Here is a 26,535-nt window from a genome sequence, read left to right as displayed (position 1 = left end):
TCATACAGAGTGGAGTAAGTCAGAAAGAAAAAGACAAATACCGTATGCTAACACATATATATGGAATTTAAGAAAAAAAATGTCATGAAGAACCTAGGGGTAAGACAGGAATAAAGACGCAGACCTACTGGAGAACGGACTTGAGGATATGGGGAAGGGGAAGGGTGAGCTGTGACAGGGCGAGAGAGAGGCATGGACATATATACACACTAACAAACGTAAGGTAGATAGCTAGTGGGAAGCAGCCGCATGGCACAGGGATATTGGCTCGGTGCTTTGTGACAGCCTGGAGGGGTGGGATAGGGAGGGTGGGAGGGAGGGAGACGCAAGAGGGAAGACATATGGGAACATATGCATATGTATAACTGATTCACTTTGTTATAAAGCAGAAACTAACACACTATTGTAAAGCAATTATACCCCAATAAAGATGTTAAAAAAAAATTATACCCACTCCAAAGGTAACAGTTTCTAAAGCTTTAATTCTTCACTAACATTTTCATCAGCTTTGAACAGTCTTGACAGTTACAACTTTATATCTATTAGCATTATCTACCCCCCCCAAGTTTTATTTTTTAACTTCTTAGGGGGTCTCTTTGTAAACAAATTTTCCCTTACCACCCTTTTTATACTTGATTATATAGTCTATAAACTATTTATAAAGGTCATCAACTCATTATTAATTAGCAAACCAAGACTTCTCCCCAGCGCCTGGTAAGACCTGTACTAGTGAGATAATTACTAATGTTTAGCAACGATCATCCTTAGGACCTCCAGTAACAGTAATGGCAACTACTGTGGATTGATACTCAGTTTGTCAGACACAGTGGTCTAAGTGATTTATTTAACTCATCTTAATTAATTGTTATAAGAACCCAACAAGGAGGTATTTATTTTATTTAGCAAGCAGTTATGCAATGCTTTCTATGTGCCAGACACTCTCCTAAGTGCTCTACAAATATTCACTCAGTCAATCCTCAGAAACTGTATAAGGTTGGTGCCATTATTATACTCGTTTTACAAATGAGAAAACTAAGGCCTAGAGAGGTTAAGTAACTTGCCCAGAGTTACTTAGTGAGAAGGTGGTTTGGTTAGAACCTCAACAGTCTGGCCCCTGATCAACCTCCTAAGGAGAAGAGGAAGCAGGTGAGAAAATGAAAACTTAGCTAACTTGTCTCTCAGCCAGTACGCGGAGGAGACAGGGGTCAAATGCAAGGTCTGTTGCACTCCTGTGCCCCTTTGTCTCTGACCACTCCACATTGCCTCTCTAATTTATTAGCAAACAGTGCCGCTGTGGAACACTGGATTCTCATTGAATGAATATAATCTCAGAGCATTTGTTTTGTATCTTTAACTGATCATTTTTGTCTTCATTAAAGACAATTAGAATTTCAAACTGTGATTTTATATGCTTAAGAAGTGGTTTTAAATATTAGATCATGTCTAATATTTAAACATGATGTATTAATCCATATAGTTATAGAAGGAACAGGAAGTTATGTAACAAAATGATCAAGTGGCAGGAGCTGAAACAAAATTATCTCATGAAATCCCCAAATTCCATACATTCAGTGGGTTGTGACTCTTAGAGGAACAGTTTAATTGAACTACCAAATACTTTAAGCCTGTTTAGTTAAAACCAGGACTACTTCTAATTTCATGATATACAAATTAGAAACATCTATTCAGTGGTAAACTGGGTGTTAACCTATCTCTTGTAGAGAGCATATTGTTGGGTCTTGCTTTTTAAAAATCCAGCCGAATAGTTCTGTGCCTTTAATTGGAGTGTATTAATCCAGCTAAGATTAATGTACTTACTGATATAGTTGGATATAGGTCTATATTTTGCTAGCTGTTTTCTGTTTGTCCCATCCTCTGTTCCTCCTTTTCCACCTTTATCAAGTCTACTTGAGTATTCCATTTAGATTCCTCCATTTTTAAGATATACCTCTGTAATTTTTTATTGGTTGCTCTAGGGATTACTGCATCTTAACTTCTCAGTCTACTTAGAGTTAATACCGTACCACTTCATTTAAAATATAAGAATTTGCAACAGTATGATTCCATTTATGCCACCCCATTCTTTGTGCTATTATTGTCATACATTTTACATTTACATAGATTATAAACCTTACAATGTTATAAATTTTTGCCTTAAAATTAATTGTCTTTTAAATCAAGAGAAGAAAAAGTGGTATTTTATATTTATCCAAATATTTACTGTTTCCCATGTTCTTCATTCCTTCTCATAGATTCAAATTTCTGTTTGGTGTGGCTTCACTTCAGCCAGAAAAACTTCCTTTAATATTTCTTGTAGTACAAGTCTGTTAGTAACAACCTTTTGTTGATCTAAAAATGTCTGCGTTGGCAGTTTTTATTTTCTTTCAGCACTTTAAAGATACTATTTCATTGTCTTTTGGTCTCTGTCTCTCTCTCTCTCTTTTTATCAGAAGCGAGCTGTCATTTGTGTTGATTTCCTCCGGTACGTAATATGTCATTTTTCTCTAGCTGATTTCAAGATTTTCTCTTTATTTTTAGTTTTCATTTGATTATGATATTACTAGATGTGGGAGTTTGCTGAGACTCTTGGATCTCTAAACTGATGCTTTACATCATGATTTCCTTCAATATATTTTTCTGCCTCATTTCTATCTCCTCTTTTTCTGACACTCCAATTACACATATATTAGACCCCTTGATATTTCCCATAGGTCACTGAGGCTTTTTAATTTTTTTTCAAAGTCTTCCTCTCTATTCTTCAGATTTGATGATTTCTATTAGCCCTTCTTCTCCTACTTCCAATGCTGTTAAGTAATTTTTTCATTTCTGATGTTTCATTTTCAGGTATAGAAATTTCTATTTGGTTCTTTGCTGGAATTTCCCAGATATTCAGTCATTGTGACATTTTGTCCTTTAAGCCCTCGAACATATTTATAATAGCTGCAGCAAAGTCCTTGTCTGCTAATTCCTACATTTAATCCCAGGGTTGATTTCTATTGATGGCTTTTCTTCTTAGCTTTAGATCACATTTTCCTGTTTCTTTGCATGCGTGCCTATCAATTTATTGTCTCGTAATTCCAAATTCACTCTTTGTACTTGCTTTGTGAAAATGGACTGCCTCTTTAAGCACTTCTTTATATAGTTAGTATGATGTTAAGCTTTATTTTATTTTATTTTATTTTGCGGTACGCGGGCCTCTCACTGTTGTGGCCTCTCCCGTTGTGGAGCACAGGCTCCGGACGCACAGGCTCAGCGGCCATGGCTCATGGGCCCAGCCGCTCCGCGGCATGTGGGATCTTCCCGGACCGGGGCACGAACCCGTGTCCCCTGCATCGGCAGGCGGACTCTCAACCACTGCGCCACCAGGGAAGCCCGATGTTAAGATTTATTAGTGGAGGAGGCTAGAGGCACATTGCAGGCTAAAGAGCAATTCTCTTCCTGGTTCTGCTATGCTGCATTGTTTTCACTTGCTTCTGCTGCAGAGTCCAGCAGTATTGTGTGTGTGTGTGTGTGTGTGTGTGTGTGTGTGTGTGAATATCCAGTGATGCAGTGCCCCAAGTGTGTGCCTAGAGCACACAGTCCTTTGGTGACCTGGCAGTCCTATCCCAGGCCTGGTAACCACCATGCTGCAGCCTTCCTGATGTGGACAATAGCACACTTCAGGCCTTGTACTGGGAAAGGTACCCCAATTCCCTTTGTGCTGCCGCCCACTAGTGTCAGTTTGCCTACATCCCCAAGAATTGGTTCCTGTTGTCTTCCTGATGCAGACACCACCGTGATTCAGACCTTGTGCTGGCAGTGGTGCTCCGACTGCCTTGGCGTGCCTGCACCTCAGAGTTGTTTCCCAAGATCCTCTAAACATGGACACTGCACACAGCCTGCCTCACTCTGCCAGCAAGCAGCCTTCTAACACTGACTCCCTCTGTGTTCCCATCTGCCAGTATCAGCTTGCCTGTGTGCTGGAAGGCTGCTTCCTGCTGCCTGCTGATGTGGACAAGCTCTGGACTGAGCCACCAGTAAGATTCTCTGCCATCTCTTGTCTCGAAACCACTCCTTCTCCAAGGAGGTCTGAACCCCAGTCTTAGGTAGGAAAACCCCTTCCAAGTTTGTTCTTCCTTGAGTACTCTCCTTCAGCCCCAGAGTACCCTTTTTAGTTCTCCTTACATCTTCATAATTACTCTTCTGTCATAATTTAATAATTCTTTATATTAAACTTTTTTGTCACAATTACTGTGTGGTTTCTATCCCCTGATTAGACCCAGACTGAAACAACCTATCTAGTAACTTTTAAATTGTATATTGGACCTATTTACTGACATGATATAGAGACTCTGGATTGTGTTGTTTTCCTCTGATAGTATTGATTTTTGTTCTAGTCACCAGTTTAATTATTGACTCATCACCTTGAATTTCTATAGACTTGGTTTTATACTTGGTGAGCACAGTTCTCTTTCGGCTTTGCCTGTATTCCTAGGCAAATCCCCCAGTACTGTGACATAGTCATTTTTCATTACTTTTTTCATAAAGTAATTCTGGAATTTCAATGGAAAGGTTAAGGTATTTTTCAAGTTCTTCCAATTTTGCAGGACTCAAATTTTAAATCCAGCCTCCCTACGCTGAGCAGCAGAAGAAATACGTGCTTAGCTCCATGACCTTCTGGCTGTTGCTTTCCTCTGGGCTCCTTGAAGTCTCTCCCATACATGGAGAGTTCAGAAATCAGCCACGGATTTGAGGGAAGTTTTTACACAGATTTTAGCATTCCCCCTCTGTCTGTCTCTCTCATCCTGAGATTTCCTTCCTTACTTTCCAGATGTTTTAGCAGCTTTGAGCCCCATTCTTTGACAGTTCAAGCCAACAAAATTGCAGTTTTCCTTTGGAATTCTAGCCACTCTCAGAGTTTAGGCTGGGGTGTGCTTTCAGGGCAAATCTGTATAAATGTGGCTCTCTCCTTAACCTCTTCAGTGTCTGCCAGAGTTTGGTTGCTCTTTGATGCCTTATGATAAGCAGTTTTTTGTTTGTTTCTTTCTTTCTTTGTTTTTTTTGTGGTACGCAGGCCTCTCATTGTTGTGACCTCTCCCCCTGCGGAGCACAGGCTCCGGACGCGCAGGCTCAGCGGCCATGGCTCACGGGCCCAGCCGCTCCGCGGCACGTGGGATCTTCCCGGACCGGGGCACGAACCCATGTCCCCTACATTGGCAGACGGACTCTCAACCACTGCGCCACCAGGGAAGCCCAATAAGCAGTTTTTTATATTTTGTCTAAAAAATATGCAGGAAGATTAGTCTGACACAAGCTTTCTGCCATTACCAGGACCAGAATTCTAAATTGCATTTTATTAAGACATTATCCAAATAAGTAATTGATAGAGGTATTAGTAATATTAATACTGGAAAGGATTTTGCTAAACAAAAATCAGAGAAACCATATCTCTGAGTGAATTTTTGATATTAAAGTAGCAAGTTAATTTTTGATTCAGTTATTTTTTAAAGAAAATGTCTAATTTTGATTATGTTATACAACACTAAATTCTGGATATTAAGTTTGCCCTTGAAGTGCCTTACTGAACAATCAACAGATTGTGTGAAATATGTTAAGCATCAAATGTTTTAAAAATAAGATTTCAACTAAGAAAAAAGAGTTGTTGCAATTTGACAAAAACAGTCTTCTTTCTAAAACTGGGCAGATTATGACATGTGATACTACATTTTGATGAGCATAGTGTATGAAAATGTTATGGTTTGGACCAGGTTTTTAGGTACAACTGTTACACATTTATGACTACATTTCCCTGTCTGTATACCATAGTACTATCAACAATGAGGTTGATCTAGGGAATCAGTTAATGAGGATATAAAAACAAACTTTTATAACTTTAAAGGTTACTTTCCATTTACAGTTATTACAAAATATTAGCTATATTCCCCATGATGTACAATACATCCTTAAGCCTATCTTACACCCAGTAGTTTGTACCTCCCGCTCACCTACCTCTGCATTGCCCCTCCCCACTCCCCAGTGGTAACCACTACTTTGTTTTCTATATCTGTGAGTCCTCTTCTTTTTTGTTAAAAAACAAACACTTTTAATAAGAAATAGAAATTTTGGAAATGTGTAAGTATCTTTGATAAATTTCAATTTGTTTCTTATCCAGTTTGTAGAAACCAGAATGACTATATGACAAAACACAGGGTTGCATTTTTAACCTCTTCTTTCTACCCTTTTTATTGTGGTATTTTGTAGTTGAGAATTTTTTAAACCTATAAGTGTTCAAATGCATACTGTATTTTAATTAAACAGGGTGCTACCAACATTGATGGTAGAAATTCTTTGTTCCAATGGCTCTCTGCAATTCGACTGTTCTAATGTAAGATTGTCTGGTTCCCTGGGTTCTTAATATGTTTGAAGCTCCCCATCCACATTGTGTCTATAGGTGACAGCTAACATTCTGTGATTCTTAAAAGGGATATGAAGGTCTTCTCTAAATGATACAACCCTGGGATTCATAACCTTTCATCCTTTCTTTTCCTTCACAGTCATCTAACTGCACATTCTGCATGTGCAGACAGCTCAGGCTCACATACTCTCATTTATCCAGTTCCAGAGAATTTTATTCAGTATAGGTAATTCCAAGATTAGAGACTCACGTTCCTCAATTATTTTTGACCCGGCTAAAAGCATTAATTTGCCTTTTCCAGCTTGGCCAGGTTTACGGCCTCTCTACCCTGACACAAGTTTCAGATGTGGCTGGTTGTTCTTATTTTCACCAGGCTTTAGTCCAGTTTCAGGCTATCTCCTGTAGGACCTGTTTTGAGCCTGGCTCTGAGACACGATATCTGCACCAAATTTGAATAAACCGATTGTCAATATGTGCCATTTTATTGACGAAATTGTACCAGTTCTAAAAAGCCAGGTGAGGCAAGCCCCTTTTTGTGGAATTCTGACCTCCTGAGAGACGTGCAAGCTGGTCCTCAGCAATCCAGATTTGAACTGTGTCTCCTAGACAGTCTAACCCAGCGACTCGTGTGTGAATTAGGAATATAAATACTTAATTCTAGTTTTCCTCTTTCTGGCTCAGCTAATAAAAAGTAAGGAATAGGAGTTAATAATTCCAAAATTTGCTAATCTCTTGTGGGGGGGTGGGTGGAATGAGGAATGTCCACTCACAAAGCACACAGGAAGCTGAGCTGAGGTTAACACCTCAGCTGCAGGCAGCAGGAGAAGCAGGCCCTGCAAATGGAAGTGTGCACTGGGAAGGGGAGGCTACAGGGAAGAGTGCTGAAGGAAGCGGCTTCTCCAGTCTGTGCACAGTCCTGTCTCAGACAACTGATGAGATGTGGAGATGACCAAGGGGGCTGGCCGATCTCAGAAAATTATGTGGAATGCTGGAAAATCAATGGACTAGAGGTACCCAAAGTTTGGGTTGGCCATTACCTTCAGACCTTTGAAATATGCTTAAACTACCATTTTGTCCTTGGTTAAGGTTGACTCCACATGGCAGGGTATTTGAGCAGGGCTGTGACTTCAGTGTCTATCAATGGCCACGTGCAGATTTTTAACATTATTATTATCTTTTAATCAGAGAAGATATAATATATGTACATTTTGTGAATCCAATTCAACTATCTCCTTCTTATGGAATTAAAATGCTGTAAACACATTTGGCATACATACTCTTTATGTTATTCTCTACATTCCTGCACATGTTGCAAAGAGTTTTAGGCACAAAGCTATGTATGCTGTGTATTTTATGGGATATATGATTTATTTTCAAAAGTATATTAGATTAATAAATAAATGAGACCTAATTAAACTTAAAAGCTTTTGCACAGCAAAGTAAACCATAAACAGAGCAAAAAGACAACCTATAGAATGGGAGAAAATATTTGCAAATGATGTGACTGAGGAGGGCTTAATTTCCAAAATATACAAACAGCTCACACAGCTCAATATCAAAAAACAAACAGCCCAATCAAAAAATGGGCAGAAGACTTGAATAGACATTTTTCCAAAGAAGACATGCAGATGGCCAACAGGCACATAAAAAGATGCTCAACATCACTAATTACTAGAGAAATGCAAATCAAAACCACAATGAGGTATCACCTCACATCAGGCAGCATGGCCATCATCAAGATGTCTACAAATAATAAATGCTAAAGAGAGTGTGAAGAAAAGGGAATTTTTCCACACTGTTAGTTGGAATGTAAGTTGGTGCAGCCACTATGGAGAACAGTATAGTGGTTCCTTAAAAAACTAAAAATAGAGTTACCATATGATCCAGCAATCTCACTCCTTGGCATATACCCAGAAAAGATGAAAACTCTAATTTGGAAAGATACCTGCACCCCAATGTTCATAGCAGCACTATTTACAATAGCCAAGACGTGGAAGCAACCTAAATGTCTATTGACAGATGAATGGATAAAGAAGATGTGGTACATATATACAATGGAATACTACTCAGCCATAAAAAGAATGAAATAATGCCATTTACAGCAAAAAGGATGGACCTAGAGATTATCATACTAAGTGAAGTAAGTCAGAGAAAGACAAATATCATATGATATCACTCCTATGTGGAATCTAAGACAAAAATGATACAAATGAACTCATATACAAAACAGAAATAGACCCACAGACATAGAAAATAAACTTATGGTTACCAAAGGGGTGCGGGAAGGGATAAATAAGGAATTTGGGATTAACATATACACACTACTGTGTATAAAGTACATAAACAACAGGGACCTACTGTATAGCACAGGGAACCATATTCAGTATCTTGTAATAATTTATAATGGTAAAGAATCTGAAAAAGAATATATATATATGTATATATATATATATATATAAATGTAGAATTGAATCACTTTGCTGTATACCTGAAACATTGTAAATCAACTATACTTCAATTTAAAAAAAGATAAAAGAGTATGTTAGATTATATGTGATTTTTAAAATTACATATTGATTTTAGAATCTTTATTCTAGGTAAGATAAGATTCTACTCTTTAAGATTCTTGATTAGCAAGTAAAATGTGTTCTGTTTGTATTTTGTTTATCTTCATACATGAATTTATTATATTTGTTTATTACAATGGTTATAAAAATAAATCCTGAGGCAATGTCCTAACTATTAATCTTTTATAATTTATTTTTATTATGCGGGGACAAAAGGGGACCACCTTTCTTTATTAGTTGCCTTGAGGTGTTGGGAACATGGGAGAACCCAGCACAGTGGTGATGCTCATCGGAGCTGAGCAAGGGTGCCAAGCACATCTGACAGAGATAACACACACTTGGGGAGGCTTATCCCAAAAGTATTTTCTTGCCTTCAGTTCTATGTATTTCTGACTTGGTTTTCTCAAAAAAAAAATAAAATAAAATAAAAAAGAAAGAAAGGGAGGAAGGAAGGGAGGGAGGAAGGAAGGGAAGAAGGAAGGAAAGGAGGAAGAAAGAAAATGAAAAAAACAAAAATAGGCTAGGAATTGTGTTGGATAGTGAAGGTGAATGAAATTTCTGTGAGGTTCTTCAAAGGAACTGAGAGGAGTTAGTTCAGAAGGCACTAGCTGATTAGACAGAATAAGCATGAGTGTCACAGAGAAGTAATGAGAAACATTCATCCAAACTTTGAAAAAGTTGCATGAATGTTCAGAAAGAATCTTTCATTCTTTTTTTAAAAAAATAATTAATTACAAAGGCAAAAAAAAAAATTAATTAATTTATTTTTGGCTGCATTGGGTCTTTGTTGCTGCGCACGGGCTTTCTATAGTTGTGGCGAGTGGGGCCTACTCTTCCTTGCAGTGCGCAGGCTTCTCATTGCGGTAGCTTGTCTTGCTGCGGAGCATGGGCTCTAGGTGCATGGGCTTCAGTAGTTGTGGTACATTGGCTCAGTAGTTGTGGCTCGCGGGCTCTAGAGTGCAGGCTCAGTAGTTGTGGAGCACAGGCTTAGTTGCTCCGCGGCATGTGGGATCTTCCCAGACCAGGGCTTGAACCCATGTCCCCTGCATTAGCAGGCAGATTCTCAATGACTGCACCACCAGGGAAGCCCAGAATCTTTCATTCTTTAGAAAAATTGCCAGGCAGTAATTATACCATCTTTCTCATCCAGCTTGATGAATGACATCTCAAATCACACAGCCTGTGAAACTGATGACCCTGGAGAACCTAGAAATGCACTGTCAGGCACTGTGTCTGGGTCAAGCCCCCTACTACCAAGTGGCAATTATGCCGAGGTGTTTGAAATAATGCTTACATGAACATTTACCTATAAGCCTGGCAGAAATATATGTTTTGGAAAATATATTTAAGAAGATAGGACCAAAATATATCTAAATCTAAATATATTTTGGTCCTATCTTCTTAAATATATTTTCCAGTCATGTACCAAAATGTTCATTGCAGCTCTATTTACAATAGCCCGGAGATGGAAACAACCTAAGTGTCCATCATCGGATGAATGGATAAAGAAGATGTGGCACTTATATACAATGGAATATTACTCAGCCATAAAAAGAAACGAAATTGAGCTATTTGTAATGAGGTGGATAGACCTAGAGTCTGTCATACAGAGTGAAGTAAGTCAGAAAGAAAAAGACAAATACCGTATGCTAACACATATATATGGAATTTAAGAAAAAAAATGTCATGAAGAACCTAGGGGTAAGACAGGAATAAAGACGCAGACCTACTGGAGAACGGACTTGAGGATACGGGGAAGGGGAAGGGTGAGCTGTGACAGGGCGAGAGAGAGGCATGGACATATATACACACTAACAAACGTAAGGTAGATAGCTAGTGGGAAGCAGTCGCATAGCACAGGGAGATCAGCTCGGTGCTTTGTGACCACCTGGAGGGGTGGGATAGGGTGGGTGGGAGGGAGGGAGAGGTGGGATAGGGAGGGTGGGAGGGAGAGAGACGCAAGAGGGAAGAGGTATGGGAACATATGTATATATATAACTGATTCATTTTGTTGTAAAGCAGAAACTAACACACAATTGTAAAGCAATTATACTCCAATAAAGATGTTAATAAATAAATAAATAAATCTAAATATATCTGTTCCTACTCTTTGGAAGAAATGGGAGCATTTCATAAAGATCTGCTTTATCCACACTGCTTAGGTATAGATACTCCCACCGCCATGAAGTGAAGGCCTGATTGTTGAAAGATGTATCTGGAGTCATGAGTCATGGGAACAGTCTGCTGACTTCCAATTTAGAGATTAGATCATATCTGGTATTCTTGGAAAGATGTTTGGAAGCTCCAGTTCCTGTAAAGGAATGTAGGCCTTCCACCTCACTGGGCAGCCGTCTCCACTGCAGACACACACACACACACACACACACACACACACACACACACACACACACACACACACACACCTTGTCCTGTGCCTCTCTTTCCCTTTAGAATGAGAACTAAAAGAATGTGAACTATGCAGGAAAATGATATTCAAACTATTCAGAGAAAACTAATGTGAACAATGTATAGAATCCTTAGCGCAGGACAAACAAAGTTATGTTCCAGGAATGTGCTTGAGAAGGTACCGTAAACTGAAAACATTGCCCTCTCTTGCTTCCGTGGCCCCAAGAAGATGAAACAAAACAACAAAGAAATGGTGGGAATCATTAAGGAAGACATGAGAAAAGAAAAGAAACATTATCCTGCCAGTTTGTTTTTATTTTTTTGCGGTACGCGGGCCTCTCCCATTGCGGAGCACAGGCTCTGGACGCACCGGCTCAGCGGCCATGGCTCATGGGCCCAGCCGCTCCGCGGCATGCGGGATCTTCCCGGACCTGGGCACGAACCCGTGTCCCCTCTCAACCACTGCGCCACCAGGGAAGCCCTATCCTGCCAGTTTATTGAACCTGGGAATATCATATGTTGCTCTGGTTTTTGCAGTTAAAGAAAACAGTAGCAGGCTTGAAGAAGAGCAGAGGACATTCCCATATGCAGAGATCAGAGACACCCCCCTGCCCCCAAAAAAGGTTTCGAGGCAGATGGGAGTCAAATACACATAACAGGAGAGGCTATGGCTGTATCAACGCACACTCACCAAGAGCAAGTTTACCAGACCCAGAGCTCCCTTGTGAAGGTGGAAAAGGTGCAAATTAGGACAAATAAAAGGAAGCCTTACTTTGCAGTAAGCAGTGAAGTTTTATGGAAGTCTTTACTCAGAAATAGGGCACTCAACAACATGGATGGACCTAGAGATTATCATACTAAGTGAAGTAAATCAGACAGAGAAAGACAAATATCATATGATATCGCTCATACGTGGAATCTAAAACAAAAATGATACAAATGAACTCATATACAAAACACAAATAGACCCACAGACATAGAAAACAAACTTATCGTTACCGAAGGGGTGGGGGAGGGATAAATTAGGAATTTGGGATTAACATATACCCACTACCATATATAAGATAGATAATCTACAAGGACCTACTGTATAGCACAGGGAACTGTACTCAACATTTTGTAATAATCTATAAGGAAAAATAATCTCAATAAAAATATATATGTATAACTGAATCACTTTGTTGTACACCTGAATCTAACACAACGTTGTAAATCAACTATACTTCAATTAAAAAAAAAAAAAAGAAATGGAGTACTAGTGGCAAACATCCATGACGCCGGGAGAGGCTTGGGAGTGACAATGACACCAGAGGTAAAGGTATGAACTTTGGTGCTAGAAGGTCTTGGATCTGGATCCCAGTCAGGAGATTTGCTAAGACTTTAGGTGAGTTAGTTGGTCTCCCTGAGCTTCACATTTCTCATCTATAGAGTGGAGGCCATGACATTGTCCATCTCACTGGATTGTTGCGAGGATTAAATGAGATAACGGATAAAAACACGCAGCGCAGGGCCAGGCACACAGTAAGAGGTCAACAGAGGTTAAGTAGTAATATTAGTCATGACTAAGAGTTCCTGCACTGTGATTACTAGAAGGAATGTGGTGGCTGTGATCCTATGTAAGAATTCTTAGGCTCTAATTCAGGGACATACAAACATTTTCTATAAAAAGCCCCAGAGTAAACATTTAAGTTTTGTGGGACAAATGGTCTCTGCCGGAAATACTCAACTCTGCCCTCTAGCATGAAAACAGCCATAGGCGACCTGTACATGAATTCACATGGCTGTGTTCCAATAAAACTTTATTTATGGACACTGGAATTTGAATTTCACATAATTTTCACGTCACGAAATATTCTTCTTTTGTCTTTTTTTCAACCATTTAAAAATATGAAAACCATTCTTATCTCCTGGGCTTTATAAAAACAGGTGGTGGGTTGGATTTGGCTGACGGGTTGTAGTTCGCCTACTGCTACTCTAAGATAATGAGGGGGCTTCAGAATAAGCCACCCCAGAATGTGCCACTTTGGCAGGTGGATTATTTTAAGCTGAAGACATTCAAGACCCAGCAGACTCAGGAAAAGCTTTATACCCTCCCCGCCTCCCCCTTAACTGCCTAAAAGAAATTAGAAAGGGAGCCTGTACCAGGAAGAGAGCTACTACAAGAGAGAACTTCATCATCTGAGAGACTTCTGTCTGTGTGGCAGGGCAATGTTTGTTTACCGAACACCTGCTCTTCGCATCCTCCTGTGAATTCCCCTCCTCCCCTTTTGAAGCCCCAGGCTCCTATCTCATTCCTTAGCTCAGGCTGGTACGCAAGGCTCAATTGCTTGGGTGGCTTTGGGCCTTATATCTTTGTGGTGCTCCCCTAGGTATGTAATTAAATTTGTTTTTCTCTTGTTAATCTGTCTTTTAATTACAGGGAGTCTTGGCCGAGAACCTAAAAGGGTAGAGGGAAAATTACTTTTCCTCTCCAACAATAATAATTCAGTTCGCTTGGCAATATTAAGAGCATTTCTCCATCTCTAGTTTTGTAACACTCCATTCTCGTTCGAGGACACACACAGTCCATTGCTAAATGTGCTGCCTGGCATTTCTGTGTTAGGGGAAAGTGAACTAAAAATATCTTTTGACAAGAATAGGAAAATTTCACAATTCCATCTGAGATTTTGGCCATCTGCAGACCTGTAGAATAAGGTAGGGGAAAGTGAATTAGAACCACACTGACTAAGAAAATTGTAATACATTGTCTCTAGGTGATAAGTTCTGAAATTGACAAGTGTGAAATACTGTAGGAGAAATTGCCAATCTTATGTCCTTCTATTTGTGACTCGGTGGATCATAAGTATGGAGACTCAGTTCATCGACAGCTGAAAAATATTATGACAGCAAAGCCCAAGTTTCTGAAGGTAGCTTTGTAAACATCTTTTTTTTTTTTTTTTTTTTTTTTTGCGGTACGCGGGCCTCTGACTGTTGTGGCCTCTCCCGTTGTGGAGCCCAGGCTCCGGACGGGCAGGCTCAGCGGCCATGGCTCATGGGCCCAGCCGCTCCGCGGCATGTGGGGTCTTCCCGGACCGGGGCACGAATACGTGTCCCCTGCATCGGCAGGCGGACTCTCAACCACTGCGCCACCAGGGAAGCCCTGTAAACATCTTTTAAAACAGTCTTTCTCACGACTAATGCTAGGACTTCGGCAGGGATGTTTGTAGTGAAGGACAAAATTTATTCTTGATATTTCTGTTAGTGTGCTTAAATAAATTTTTCTTTAAAATTGGAAACTGTAATCCTCTGTTACTACAGTGTTGTGGTGACTTGTGTGTGGGAAATGATGCTGCCCTCCACATACTCTCTCCCACCCTTCAGAGTGAATTGGAGATTCTGAAATCATCACGGCTGAGAGCAGGAAGCAGATGGAAGGAGACACAGTGAAGGATTTTCTGCAAACCTCCCTCCTGAATATCGTGTTCTTGCCCTTCATCTTCCTATCAATCTACAGGTACTCAGTGGACCTCTTACCAGACTTGACATCCATTAAGCCCAAAACAGGCACGGTACCCAGGACCCACAATATTTTTAAAGGTCCATAAAAATGTTTTAATTTCTCCTAAAATCAAAAGAGAAACTTAATTTTTAGGTTGAAAATATTTTCGTATATTATACTAACATATTTGTCCTTTATAGCAATCCATCAGTAAAATACAATTTAAAATGTTTTTTATGGCGGAAGAGGCCCATGAAGATAGAAGTACCTAGGGCTCTCGAAAGTTATCGTGGGGCCCTGCTCTTTAGGTCCTCGACTCTCTGTCATGAGCTGCAAAGGAAAAGGAGAAAACATAGGTTCTAAACTCTTAGTCCTTCCCAGCCTTATTCCTTTGGTTTTAGCTACTCTGTGGCCAAGCCAGCAAAAGAGGGAGAAGCTGTCCTAGACTTTGGCCCTGAGGTCCAGCAATCCAGTGAGTTAAATATCCCCCCAAACTGAGCTTCAAGGGCACCATCACCAAGTGCATCTAATGATGGAGTTAGCACGCCAAGTAGATGGCATGGACTCAGTACAGCAAACTCTCTCTGCGGAGCAGCACCTCAGAATCCTAGGGAAATGCTGGAACCCATTCTGAAGCACTCCAAGCTGTGGAACCAACCTTTGGGGAAATGTCTAACCCAGGGCCGGCTGCACTGATAAACAATCCAGCTTGCCCATGGCCACTGCCCGAGACTGAGAGGGTCCACTCCCTCGTTGGCTTACAGGCTGCAGGCAATTTTATTGTTTTGTTTTGTTTCGATCTGAGCCCCCATGAACAGTTTCTGAAATGCAGATCCATTCCAGAAGAGAAAGGAAGTCAGAGGTAGCTACCAGGGATGGGTGGTACGAGTAGTGTACACAGTACAGAGGATGCCTGTACCCAGTTGCTCAGCGAGCTACTCATCCCACTCTGCGGCGTTACCTAGCAACCCCACCTGGCAAGTGTCTGCCATAGTGATCGCAGACTCGGACAGCAGGGTTTCCTGAAGCCATGGGACTGTACTATGACCTTGTCCTAGACCAGACCTAGTCCCCTCCTCTAGGGTATAGAGACCCCAGAGGCCCAGTATCTGACCCAGCAAGGCTGGACTAGTATCCCCTTAAAGCAACAGAAGCAGCCGTGTCACAGCTTGTAGAAGTATCTTCATGAGTGTGTGTACGTGGGTGTGATTTTTTTTCTTTTTTTTGGACTGGAGTGTGGAATTTTAATCCTCAGAGCCATCATGAATGGGTCAGTTCTCCTTCTCTTAGCCAGATGGAGGAACAGACACTCCACGAGGGTTCTGCAATAGGGGACATCTCCAAGAAAGCTGGCAGTGGTGGCTCAAGGGCTGGTTATAGGGAATAGGTACCTGCAAGGAGTCACAGTAAAGAGTAAAAGAGGGTTCACTGTCATCCCACCATGGTGGGCTGCCACATTTCCCAACGTGCTGATGAAGGTCACCACCCGAATCTCTAACCGCCGTACGTACGTTATTAGGAAGAAAGTCAGCTTTATGGGAATGGAGTCCACTTTATGGGAATGGAGATGGTTTGTAATTTCTTCTAGAAGGTAGTCTATGCATTTATAGCCAGGAGTACTGTTCTGAAATCTTGTTTAAATAATCCCAGAATAATTCAATAGTGTATTTTGGGGCCTCCTCTTCCACGTACTGGTTAGAGTTTGGAGGACTTGAGACTGGACTTTTTCGCTGATGGCTTCTAGGAATGATGATGATGGGGCCACGTGCCAGCCCCCACCCAGCAGATCTAAGAGGTCAACTGGTACTGCAGTTATACAGTCAGGCCACGCACGGCCAGGACCCACCTGAGGCAGGTCTACCAGTGCCCAGAAAATGCCATTCAGGAGAGCCAAGGAGGTGGGTAGAGGGAGCCTTAGAATAAGCTCAACAGCCCTCTGGTCTAGACAGGACATGAAACCACTCTCTATATTATAGGCAATAGGCATCACCCACCCTTCCCCAACCAGGAGCTTTCATAAAGGCAGTAACCTCCACAATGGAGACCATAACACGAGAGGCTGGCAACTTGACATCAAATATAAACATTATAAAGCATTCAGGGAACACCAACTGATGAGCACAATGGCACTACTTCTGGTTACGCTCACTGTCTAGATTGAATGTAACAATCACCTTCCTTTCTGTTTACTTGAAGCAGACACCCTACAGGACTGCTATGGCTGTCTCTACCAACTCTTCAATGTGTTTTCCCTACACTGCCATATTAGTTTTTTAATCCGTACAGATACTAGTAGTGTTGGGTTCCTGCAGTGGTTCGAGTGATAAAGGTTTAGAAACTACTAGTAGGGATTATTTACTATTAAAAACGTGAGGAATTGTGGGCAGGATGGGAGAAGAGAATCTTGAGTTATAAAGACGACAGGACTCTGGTGGAGAGAAATGCGGGCTTTCAGGGTCAACACTGTGGATTCAAACCCTAGAAGCCTCTGTTTTTCTGTGTGGCAGAATTGCTTCAGCTATGGAAAGATTTTTCACCAAAGTGTGGTTTCTAGATATGAAACTGAGCAGGACACCCTAAGAACAAAAGCCTTTCCATGTCCCCCGTTTCTTGTTTGTAGAGAAAAGGTTTCAGCCTCCTCGACATTCCCTGAGTTCCAAAGGGCAGATTCAGTTACTAATTAGAGGAGTGAGGGAATGCAGAAACAAAGGAAAGACAGTCAGGAAACAACAGCACAGTGATGGGGCAGGGTCCTGGTTCCCCCTCCAGGGATATACATAACAGTCCGATACACATCTCTGAGTTCTTCTACAGGAACAAAGGCCCCCATGCAGGTGGAGGATGGCCACAAGTAGTGGACCCCAGACTGGTTGGAACCAAACGGCCGATGACTGAGATTCCTGGTGCACCACCCCATTACTTCACCACCAACCAATCTGAGGAAGGTCACACACCCTCAGTCCTCTCCCCCATATATTTTGCCTATAAAAACTGTTCCCCGAAAACCATCAAGGAGTTCAGGGTTTTTGAGCACGAGCTGCCCTGGTCTCCTTGTCTGGCGCCTTACAACACACGCTGCACTTTCCTTCACCACAGCTGGTGTTGGTAGGTTGGCTTTACTGTGCACAAGCGGGTGGGCCCAAGTTTGGTTTGGTAACATACAGAGTTCATAGCTGCAGACCAAAGGGAACAGGAAATGGCACACGTGTGCTTTCAGACACGAGGGGTGTCTGCAGCGTCCACTCAGCACAGTGCGATGGAGAGATTTGGAGAAGCAGAGCTGAAGCTAGTTCAGAGTGCCTTGTGACCAACAGATAATAAACAACCTTACACTTGGCCACGAACCAAAGGGTCGTCTGAAATCTCACTTTACTAAACTAAGTAAAAAGGAAGAAGAGGATAGAGTGACCATGGAGTTCCTCAGAGAATACCAGGGAGGCACCAAGGTGCACCTGAGGAGCCAGAAGTGGTGACAAGCTGGTCGTGGAAGAGGGATGAGCAGGTTTCCATGCCCCGTCCAGGATGCTCTCTGAGTCTCTGCAGGGCTTTGCTCACAGACAGTGTCCCCTAATTTGCTCCTAATACGACTGGGTTGGTCCTAGACAGGATTGCTGAGGGCCTTGGGCAAAATCCTCCCGTGTCCAGGAGATCTCAGCTAATGAGAAACGGACTTGGTGGGTGGAGATAACTGCCATGTAGGTTTCCTGTTTGTCAAAGAGAGACATCTGAAAACGACGGTACCCTGAGGAGAAACAAAACTCAGCAAACACCCCACCTCCCAATCTTAGAAGAAGAAGTAGACCTGGTTTGGGGGCTGGGGTGTGTGTGTATTAGATTAAATTTAGATGTTGACATTCTCCCCTGCCATCTAGTTTCAAACTCCTGGATTTTCTAGAAGGTATTTTACAAACTGTAGTTCTTGGCCTATTCGTGGATTGTGAAATCAATTTAGTGGGGCATGACCAATATTTTTGTTTTGTTTTAAATTTTTGTTATGGAAGATATCAAATATATGAAATATTAGAGAGAACAGTATAATGAACCGCCATGTACCACGTGCGTCTCACCGAGTTTCAACAATTATCAGCTTGTGGTCAATCTTGTTTCATCTACACCCCAGCCCTCTGTCTCAACTATTTTGAAGCAAGTTCCAGACCTCATGTCATGTTAGCTGTAAATACTTTGTATCCCTAAAAGCTGATGCTTATTCCCACTTTAAAATGACATACATGGACTAGAAGATAGCGCGGGAAGGTTAAGTAATGTTTTATTAAGCTTTCGTTTCAGCTGTGTGTGTGTCTGTGTGCATATACGTGCACTTGGCTGCAATGTAAAATGTATTTCCTACAATGGGTCTCAGAAAAGCTCAATAGTCATTGCTCTAGAAGAAACTCTGAAGGACCCAGTCCTCACAGGCAGCCTCAGCATCCTCTCCCACCCCACCTCACGGATGGCAGAGGAGAATCTGGCTCAGTCCAACAGGAGACAAGGGTTGGGGGACTTTGCTGGGTGGGTTATGAGTTTGGAAGGTGACCTGGATGCGAGACGTCCTCTTCTGAGAGGAGAGCAAACCTTTCACTAGGGAGGATTGTGATGGGGCAGAAGAGAAAGTATAGTGCAATAAATGTTTGCAGTCTCCTCCTTCCTTGCCAGGGAGGCCTTGGAGCCTGGCTTTCTGTTGCTGCTGAGAAGAAAAGATGAATTGAAGGAGGCCTAGGAAAGCTAAATGTGTCTCCTTACTGAAGAGCTGAGCAGAAGTGGGGAGGGGAGAGGGAACCAGCCAACCCTGGAGGAATTTGTGGAGAAAGTTTGCAAAGAGAGAGTGTGGAAAGGAGCCAGGGGAGATTTCTAAGTGGCTGCTGTGAGACGGGCACGGATGGCTGAGGAGGGATTTTAGGATAAGTTGCTGTGAGTTATGCAATGTAGTTTGATTTAGGCCCTGCTTTTAAAACTTCAGTAGAGTTTAAAATCCTTTTCAGTGCTTTTTGGATGTTGAGCTAGTACTTCCATAGAAAGGAAAGGAGACTCAGCTGGTGTGGGTCAGTGTGAAATGCTTCCAGTCTCCTCCACTCCCTACTTTACAGATCTGATTCTCATTCTTTCAACCTACAGCTCGGGCAGCCTTGCTTCCAGAAAGCCCCTTCTTGGTGCTGCCAGAGTTCCCATGCATTTCTTGTTATCACACCCCCATGCCCCATGGTATTGAATGATGATTACAGGCTGGTCTCCTTCTATTAGCCTGTGAGCAACTTGAGGGCCAGGACTCTGTCTGATTCATCCCAGCCTTCCCTGGGGCTGCTGGTACGTAACACAGCCTTAGTTGTTTCTCTGTCTTCAAAGAAACGAGGATCCTACCAGGGGTCTCCGGAAACAAAAGGGAAAAATACAATTTGGTATAAAATTAAGCATTAAATTTGTGTTATGGATTATCCTGCGTGCTCTATGAGTTCAGGACAGAAAAGGTGGAGTGATAATAACAACAACAAAAATAATAGTAAACGCTTTTTAGTGCTTTCAACGTACCGGGCCCTGTTCTCAGTACTTTACATGTATTAACTCATATAATCTGCACAAGAGCCTGATGAATTGGTTACTATTGTTCCCATTTTGCAGATGAGGAAGACAAAGCACAGAGAGGCGAAGTGGCTGGCTTGCCCACGGTTCCACGGCAGGTGCGAGGTGGAGCTGGGCAATCTGATTCTAGACTCTGAGCTCTTTACCGGCCACATACTGAGTGATGGGCAGATGTCTTATGAAGGAGGAAGAGGGCTCAAGGTGCTGAGAGAAGAAAGGAGGTCATGCCGGGGCGTGTGCAAACATGCGGGAGGGAAGGATATGGGTGTGTTCACTGCCCTGTGAAGAAGGAGTCTTAGAAGGGGTGCTGGGAAATCGGGCTGGATGGGAGGTGTGGAGCCTGGTGATGGGGTTGAGAGAGGGTGTTGCCGGAGTTAAGGGGCCACTGAAGTCTTTGGGTGGAGAAGTGCTGTGATGAAGCCCACTTCCCAGGAAGATTTAGTGTGCGGGCTACAGCTTGGTAGGACTTGTGTGGGTGGGGCTAGAATCAGGGGGTCCCTGGAAGGCTGCTGAGGTTTTGAGACAGAGGCCTGAGGACCGGCATGAGGCAAAGCTCTTCCTCTCTGCCACGTGGGTGATGGGAATGGCGACCACAGAGCAGATGTGAGAGAGATTTGAGAGGGTGGTCAACTGGACAGGGATCCCCCCACCAGCCACCAAGGGGCATGAAGTTCTGAGTGAGAGGAAGCAGAGGCAACCTCAGGGTTCCAGGACCCTGTGGGAGAATAGGGGAACCCCCGGAAAAGGCACATTCATGAAGACCCTGGATTGGCAAAAAATGAGCCAGGTCTAGGCGAGATGGAGATGAGTGACCTGAAAGCATGAAAACCCTTCCCAGAGCCTTGTCTGCCAGCCTCCTTCCCCGAGAACTTCTCTCAGATTCCCCAGGAGCCAGGCATTTCCTGCCCTCAGGGATCTTCTGCATGGTCTTCTGCTCTCCTCCCTGCCCCCCTGATATCTGACTTTCTCCTCTTTCTCCTTTGGTCTTCGCTAAACTGCTACCTTCTCAGGAAGATGGTTCCCATTCCGCACCCCTGAAACTAAGTTAGTCCATTCACCGTTTGCTCCCATAGTAGCTGGCACTCTTCTTCATCATTCTCATCACACTAGTGATCGTTTCATTCATTTAGTCAACAAACATTTATTCAGCACCTACTATAGGCCAAGCACTGTTCTGGGAGCTGAGGAGGTGGCAGCGCACAAGACAAAACACCTACACTCACAGAGGTTACTCTCTAGGTGCAGGGCGATGGAAAAAATAAGTTAAAAAATACATAATCATGAACAATGTCAGAAAGCATACTAGACTGGGTAGTCTGAGAAGGAGATGTTGAAGCTGAAGGCTGACTAGCAAGTCAGCCAGGCCAAGAGCTGGTGCAAAGGCCCTGGGGTGAGTGAGCTCGGCCTGTCCCAACGAGGGAAATAAGACCTGCGGCTAGGATGTGGTGGATGAAGGTGAGAGTCACGTGAAATGAAGTCTGAGAGGCCAGATCACGGAAATAAGGACACAGAGTTTAGAAACAAGGGTACGAAGACACAAGCTTTCTAAGCACAATGGAAGCCCTTAAACAGAGGAATAACGTGATACGATTTATATTTCTAACGGACACCCTGGATGCTGTAAGGAAAATGCGTGGTGGAGGGATGAGGGTGGAAATAAGGAGGCTTGAAATGTCAGTGGTCTGCTGAGAGAGGATGGGGGCCTGAACTGAGATGGAGAGGCTGAAGGTGAAGGGTGGGCTCAGGGTATGTTTTGGAGGTAGAGACACTAGGGGTTCCAGCTGGATTGGAGGCGGGAGTGAAAAAAGGAGAGGAATCCAGGACCACTAACCTATCTTAGGGATGGAATTGTGAGGAAGCCATTTACTGGGACAGAGAAGAATGTGAGAGAGGGGAGGGAGAACATCTAGAGTTCTGTGGGCATCATGTTAAGTTTGAGAAGCTTATTAAGATACCTCAGGTGATGTCTAAGTGGAGGGACCAAGCAGGTGGTGTATCTATTGGATATGTACCAGTCTGTAGTTCTGGGCAGGGATTCAGGCCAGAGATACAGATCCCTGGGCCATCAGCCGAAAGATGGTATTTCAAGCCAAGGACTTGGTCGAGATCATCTATAGCTTGTTTGCTTTCTGACGAAAGTGATGGAGAAGTCATCGCGAAGGAGATGGAATCCAGAGCTCAAGTGGTTGTGGTGATCTCCGGGGACACTTCATTCCGAGAAACAAGAGAGAAGGTGGGTGGAGAGTTCCACAGAGATGCTGGTATGTTAGGAGTCTACATCCTAGGTCCCTAAGTGAAGGAGTCCCTCCCTCATTATTTCTGTTATCTCAATGAAAAATGAGAAAATTTAACCAGCTGAGCACAAGAGCAGAGGAGGAGGTATTAGAAGTTTGAAATGATGGATCAATGATTGTTCAACATCTCTCCTTCGGAAGGACTGTCAGCCACATGGAAGTAAGAATTGGATCTGTCTTATTCGTTGCTTATGCCTGGTACCTTGCAAGTTGTTGCACATGAAGTAATTGTTCAATGGACAATTGCTAGATGAAAGAATCAGCAACTGAATGAAAGTTAGATGTCTCTTCTGGTTATTTATTACTGCATAACAAACCACCTTGAAACTCTGTGGCTTAAAGCAGACATTTCTTAGTATCTCTCACAATTCTGTGGTCCTGATAAGCTCTACTGGCTAGTGTTCCCTTGGGACTGATTCCTCCCGTTGTGGAGCACAGGCTCCGGACGCGCAGGCTCAGCGGCCACGGCTCACGGGCCCAGCCGCTCCGCGGCATGTGGGATCCTCCCGGACCGGGGCACAAACCCGTGTTCCCTGCATCGGCAGGGGGACCCTCAACCACTGCGCCACCAGGGAAGCCCCTTATGGCTTATTAATTCATGTTTGTCTGGTGCTTGAACTGCAGTGTCTGGGCCACCGGGGACTGGCTGGGCATCGCTCTCCATATGGCTTCTCCTTGTGGCTGGTGTGGTCTTCCTCACAACATGGCGGTCTCAGGGTAGTCGGATTCTTTCATGGTGGCTGGCTTCCCCCAGGGCTGGCTTCTCCTAGAATTAGTGTTCTAAGAGGCTCAGGTGGAAGCTGCAAGGCTACTTAAAACCTAGTCTTCGAAGTCTCACAGCATCACATCCATTATTGTTATCAAAGCAGTCACAGGCCCCCCAGATTCACCGGGGGTGAAGGAACAGGCTGTACCGCTCAAAGGGGGAAAGAACTGATGCAGTTTTCTTGGAGACAATGTACAACATCCTCTATATGAATGTGTCCTGTAGACCTGGAATTTAGGTGAAAGGATAGAACTAGAGACAGAAAGTAGAAATCATAGACAGAGATAAGGAGTTGAATTCGTGAGATGAATTAGGTCCCTTAAGGGAGAAATTGTAAGAAGGTTGAAACTTGGAGGACATCCCTGCTCACCCCTCTCCACTCATCAAAGGTAAAGAAGAGAGAAGAGGAATGAGGGAGAGAGAGTGGTGAAGAGGAAGGGGGAAGGATAGAGGGAAAGGGGGTGCAGAGGGAGAGGGGGAGGCAGGGACGGAGGAAGAGGAGAGAGAGAGAGAGAGAGAGAGAGAGAGAGAGAGAGAGAGAGAGAGAGGATTTGGTATCTAAGTGTAACTGAGCAGGACCCTACAGTGCCTTCCTGGGACAGACCCCTCCCTCATAGCCTCTGCTTTAGCTCCTCTCTGAAGTACCTAGGTAATAGTATCTCATGCATATTTCCTGAGTTTTTCAGATGCTAACCCCCCCACCAAATGGAAGAGATTAACTACTTGATGACCATGAGCACATGGCCCCCTGACCTACTGGCACCTAAGGATGGATAACGTTAACCGCCCTGTTACCTCAACATCAACCAGAGAACTCTTCACAAGCTGATCACATACCCTGAGCACTCCCTCCCTCCACCCCGCACCCCTGGCCTTTAGAAATGCTTTGCTGAAACCCTTCGGGCAGTTCAGGGTTTTCTTGGGCACAAGCCACTCATTCTCGTTGCCAGGCCCTGCAATAAATCTTTCTCTGCCCCAAACTTCGACGTTTAGGTTTGTTTGGCCTCACTGTGTGTCGGGCACATGAACTTGTGTTTGGGAACATAACCGTAGCTTGTGGCATAAGTAAGAACCCACTTGCCTGAAGGGTAAAATCAAATGTGCAGATCTGTCTATTTTTAGACACTACTAAGTCAAACCGATAAAATTAACGGTGGTTGCTGCCTTAGCCCTACATGGAGCAGAACTTTAAAACGTTCCACTTGGGTTTTAGCTTCTAGTTACACCCAGGGTTGCTCCAGTTTGGTTTAGGTTCAGGGCAGTGACAGTGCAGGTTGTTTCATTGATGTTGTAAATGTCATCATTCACATACCCCACGGTAGTGTTGATTAAGTTTCACAAAACCTTCCAAAAGGAGTGATTTTGGTTCAGCTCTGGGTTTGAAAAAAGAGAATAGTTATGCCTGATTTAACATTGGGTCTGGGCTCGGGTCAGTTATCCAGCTCTTTCAATAATTTCCTTTTTTCTTTGCCAATTCAACCAATTCCTGAGTATACTTTGTATCTGAGTCTCAGTTTTCATTAAGAAATGAGATTTTTATCTTTGCAGAGTTGCAAAAAAAAAATATATAAAGCAGCAGGTCCTGTCAAAAGGAAAGGTGAATTCAATGTCAAATGATGGAAGCGCAAAATGAGAGATCCAGAGGCTCTAATGAGGAGGAACGAAAGGGACAGAGAACAATAGGGAGTAGAAAATGATGGAAAGGAGAGGAGGTCAAATCGTCTCTGTTGATCTGACATTTTCTCATAGAAACCTTTCCAGGATGTGGCAGTACTGTATCCATGCCTCCGAGGAAAGTGCTTTACTTATCACTTTATTTATCGTAGAATCATACACCGTGTGATTTTCGAACAAAGGATAGCCAAATTAAAGTGTAGTTACAGTTCTTTTATATTAGCTGGTGTCTGTAAATGCTCACGTTCTTACACAGACTCTTCATGCCTTCTGCTCCTGGCTCAGAGTTAAAAGACTGGGATCAATGACTTGGATTCAGCCTTGAGTTTATGAACTCTTTATGAAAAGCAATTTCTCCTAGTTTAAGTTAAATTTCTCATATTGGGATGGCCTCAACAGGGGGAATTTAATGCTGATGCTGAGGGTTGCTGGAAGGTACTTCCAAGCTTATCCGTCCCTACCCTTCATTTAACAGATGAGAACACACAGGCACCTGAATCTGAGAGATAAACTTATTTATTTTATTTAAAAGACAGTGCATTTCACAAGAGATTTTGTAGATAAACTTGTATAGATACTTTCAAAAAGATCATTAATAGTCAATGTGTTAATACCCCCTACACCATCCAAATAAACTCATCCTTCTCATCAGTGTTTTGAACTGAGCCACATCAAAATGTGAGTTGTCTTTTGAACTTCCTTTCCAATATCTTTGAAGTCCAATATCTTTAAGTCTGAACAGAAAATATCTACGTAGTGATACTGTATTAGTCAAGGCAACCTCACTGCTGTAGCAAATAAAACTCCTAATCAGTGGCTTAACAACAATATTTTGGGAAGTTATTTAGCTTGTGTTTCAATTTCCTCATCTGTAAAATGGGAATCATATTAGCACATGCCTCACAATATTGTTTTGTGTATTAAGTGAGCTGATATTTGTAAAACACTTCGAACAGTGTCTGGCACATAGTAACCTGTGTAAGTGGTTGTTGAATGGACGAACGAATAAATGTATAAGCAAATGAATGAATCAAAATGCTCACTCTTGGGCTTCCCTGGTGGCGCAGTGGTTGAGAGTCCGCCTGCCGATGCAGGGGACACGGGTTCGTGCCCCGGTCCGGGAGGATCCCGCATGCCGCGGAGCGGCTGGGCCCGTGAGCCATGGCCGCTGAGCCTGCGCGTCCGGAGCCCGTGCTCCGCAACGGGAGAGGCCACAGCAGTGAGAGGCCCGCGTACCGCAAAAAAAAAAAAAAAGCTCACTCTTTCTCATTGTCCAGTGTGGGTGCTCCTGGTCTGTTGCTTTTCCCTGGGCCCGTTCAGGGTCCCAGCCTCCTTCCTTCTCAGGGCTCTGCTCTCCTTGAGATGCTCAGGGTCCTCTCCAT

At 43.0% G+C, this 26,535-nt stretch overlaps 1 long non-coding RNA gene across 1 annotated transcript in view; it reads left to right on the top strand.

Moving 5' to 3' along the window:
- The first annotated feature begins 3,965 nt into the window (after window positions 1-3,965).
- The window catches only part of LOC132520379 (uncharacterized), a 47,153-nt gene continuing 24,583 nt past the window's right edge, over window positions 3,966-26,535 (top strand). The window contains exon 1 of the long non-coding RNA XR_009540541.1: window positions 3,966-4,085. This is a non-coding gene — a long non-coding RNA (uncharacterized LOC132520379). The remainder of the gene's footprint in view (window positions 4,086-26,535) is intronic.

Source organism: Lagenorhynchus albirostris, chromosome 5 (genome assembly GCF_949774975.1).
Source record: "Lagenorhynchus albirostris chromosome 5, mLagAlb1.1, whole genome shotgun sequence".
NCBI classification, from domain to species: Eukaryota; Metazoa; Chordata; class Mammalia; order Artiodactyla; family Delphinidae; genus Lagenorhynchus; species Lagenorhynchus albirostris.
The sequence above is the reverse complement of the archived record's forward strand: the minus strand, read 5'-3'. Positions and strand labels throughout refer to the sequence as shown.